The sequence below is a fragment of the Thermobia domestica genome, unplaced genomic scaffold, assembly GCF_964235325.1.
Source record: "Thermobia domestica unplaced genomic scaffold, izTheDome1.hap1.1 HAP1_SCAFFOLD_1755, whole genome shotgun sequence".
Taxonomy (NCBI): domain Eukaryota; kingdom Metazoa; phylum Arthropoda; class Insecta; order Zygentoma; family Lepismatidae; genus Thermobia; species Thermobia domestica.
In genome coordinates, this window is record NW_027657465.1 from 24036 (window position 1) to 27667 (window position 3632).

General features: G+C 39.3%; 1 non-coding gene across 1 annotated transcript; it reads left to right on the forward strand.

Annotated features, from left to right (window-relative positions):
- The first annotated feature begins 827 nt into the window (after positions 1 to 827).
- Positions 828 to 946, forward strand: LOC145678043 (5S ribosomal RNA). Its single transcript, XR_014130180.1, has one exon. It is a non-coding gene; the product is annotated as a 5S ribosomal RNA (ribosomal RNA).
- Positions 947 to 3632: the final 2686 nt, after the last annotated feature.

Sequence of the window (3632 nt, forward strand, 5' to 3'; positions counted from 1 at the left end):
TGTGGTTAAAACTATGTGCTCTCCTTGCTATCGTATGTCGGACATCTCCCCACCATTTTACACCTGATATTATTACCTTACCCGATTACCATTGGTACCCTCCAACCCGCAATAATGCTGTTACTTGGCTAATAGGACACACCTTATACTATATTGATTCCAGTCGCAGTCACATAAGTGTCACGGATTATCATGAATTCTTAAAACGCACCAGATGGAAAACTTTTGGTATGGTACCTTTCCACAAGAATTTCGCAAACTTTTTGACTACCTCATTTTAACATGATACGACTAGTGTAATATCTGTAAGATCATATTTGTAGTACCTCTAAATTTCTTATAATACTGTCAATATTTTACAAGTTCTTGTCTACCTTGATAAGCACAAAAAAAAAAAATGTAATATGATGATGTGATTTGTATTGTTCTTATAGCACTGTATATCTTCCAACTTTCTACTTGTATTTACCGTCTATGCCTTATGTCTAAACGACCAATTTCTTTCAGGTATGTAAGTGACCTTGGGAAATAAAGATGTTTAAAAAAAAAAAAAATATACCGGTTCTCGTCCGATCACCGAAGTCAAGCAGCATCGGGCCTGGTCAGTACTTGGATGGGTGACCGCCTGGGAACACCAGGTGCTGTTGGTATACTTTTTCTAATTTTGTTTTTCACAAAGACGAATATTCTCACATCGTTCACCACGATAATTTCGTAATCATGCATTACTTAAAACAATTAGCAACGCTTTCCACGCGCTGGTCTTTTTGAGTATTCACCGACAAACCTACGTAGCTACAATAACTCACTCGAAGCCATATGCATTCGCCAACGGCCATACCATGCTGAATATACCGGTTCTCGTCCGATCACCGAAGTCAAGCAGCATCGGGCCTGGTCAGTACTTGGATGGGTGACCGCCTGGGAACACCAGGTGCTGTTGGCATCTCTTTTTCAAATTTCATTATCCTTCAAGTACGAAAATACTAGAAACATTAATTTTATAGTACTTTCAAGAGATAATTTATCAACATTATTTCATAGCGATTAATCGATATTCTAAGCGTTATACCCACTATTTCTTACACTAACAGCCTGTTTATTTGCACGGCACATTAAAATAACCTGATTTCCGATCCGTGTGCACCTACTACTATACTTAACACGGAATGTATTACCACTTTTTAAAAGTAAATTATTATGACTAAGTGTAGATCTCCGGCGAGTAAATGCCTTTCGTATACAAGCACGACACATCTCCGCTATGTGCTTTACTTTTTTACTAACAGCATATAGAAATTGGATTTCAAGGTGTTTCTACATAACAGAATGAAGCAAATTTCGTGATTTAACTCTTTCGAATAATGTGTTGGTCCTGACAAGGACCGTTTGAAATGAAAAATCTTGAAGAAGATTTTTACTTAGAGCTTGTGTACTTGGTAACAGCCTTCGTACCCTCACTTACAGCGTGCTTGGCAAGTTCACCAGGCAAAAGAAGGCGCACAGCTGTTTGGATTTCCCGGCTGGTGATAGTTGACCGCTTATTGTAATGGGCCAAACGAGAAGCTTCAGCAGCAATACGCTCGAAGATGTCATTAACAAAGCTGTTCATGATACTCATAGCTTTGCTAGATATGCCAGTGTCAGGATGCACTTGCTTCAAAACTTTGTAGATGTAAATGGCATAGCTCTCCTTCCTCCTCCTCTTCTTCTTCTTATCTCCCTTGGAGATATTCTTTTGGGCTTTACCAGCCTTCTTTGCAGCCTTTCCGCTAGTTTTTGGTGGCATGATGACTCACTCGTTCAGCAAAATTAGATGTGTCCGCCGATTTATCGACTTCATTTAAATTACAGTACGTGTTTCAATTCGCGCCAACTGCCTTGCTTTTCATTTGATGCACTCGGGTGCACGCTTGAAGTAGTAACAAAACTGACTTGATTCATGGGAGGCCGCAATTTTTCCTCTCATCTTATTACGAAAGAATATTGAACAATGTCTGGTCGCGGCAAAGGTGGAAAAGTCAAGGGAAAGAGCAAGTCCCGCTCCAGCAGGGCTGGCCTTCAATTCCCAGTAGGCAGAATCCATCGTCTTTTGCGAAAGGGTAACTATGCCGAACGAGTTGGTGCTGGCGCTCCCGTGTATTTGGCTGCAGTCATGGAATACCTGGCAGCTGAAGTTCTTGAGTTGGCAGGCAACGCTGCTCGTGACAACAAGAAGACTAGGATTATTCCACGTCATCTGCAGTTAGCTATCCGTAACGACGAGGAATTAAACAAGTTGTTGTCTGGAGTTACAATCGCTCAGGGTGGTGTTTTGCCCAACATTCAAGCTGTACTTCTGCCCAAGAAAACTGAGAAGAAGGCATAAATGTAAGACCTATATCTCATACAAATCGGCCCTTATGAGGGCCACAAACCCCTTTATAGAGGAGATTTACGATTGAAATGAATTGTTTTCGATATACAGACTCATCAAAAGTGTCTGAGATAGTTGCTTAGTTTCATTCGAAATTCTCGCTGCTATTCGATTAATTAGTATATGTGTAGTCGTCGATCGTAATTGAAGCCCATAGGAAGTCACACTAACTTTAGAATACTCCAAACAGCGATGTGCTTAGTTCCCACTACATTATTAATTATAAGATCATTACCTTTTGTATTGTCGCTAGCTACATTTTTTTGATATTTGCGTACATCGGGCTCATATTACCCAGAGGACAGGACAGTCGAGCCCAGATTCTCAGCAATGGAAGAAAACCTCATACCACATATTCTCATGTACTTCATGCTAGACAAAGGAATTTCCAACATTCTTAAAGCACTCATGTTTCTCTCTTGCGTTGGCTTGGCTGAAATTACTCTGTTCAATATGTTCTCGACATTTATTATTGTTCATTACTATGCCCCAATGACATCATGAACAGAGCGGATCAGAAAACTTTCCTAAATTTCTTTTGCAACATAGTAATGACATTAAATGCACACTTAAGTACGATTTATTCTTTGCAAGGTCGATATTCATATTTGTGTGATATGTGTTATATGTATATGGTTTGTAATACGCAACTACTCTTATTCTCTGATCTCAGAACTCATTTGCTACTGTGCCCAACGAGCGAGCCTAGGTTTCTTGTAACTACTGCCTTTCTTTAGTAAATAATGTGAAGTATACAATGCATTAACCTACATCTCATATTTGTATTACTCTTTATTTTAGTAACCCGCTACGAAGTGTCATTAATTTACATGTAAATCACAATAGACACTACCGCAAAAGAAAGAAATCGAACCCAAGACCACGTAAACAAGATAAAGGACAAGATTCAGGTTTCTAACGCATTATTCGCCCCTCACAGCACAGTATAGAAGTTGTATAAGCCTCTATACGTACATCCTACTGTCAGAACAGAAATTCCGACTTGCGTTTCGCATCTCTCATGCTCGCTACTTCCAACAAATCGCCAATTTCCAACCAGAACCCCTTCTCCAGCATTAATACTGCTACATGATATGAATACGTATACATGAACGTACATAATGTAAAAAAAAACGTATGATTTTCTCAAATTAATCTCTCTACGTCTGTAATTTAGTGTGCATCAAAAGGCTTTAATGTAGTTACACGAATTCTT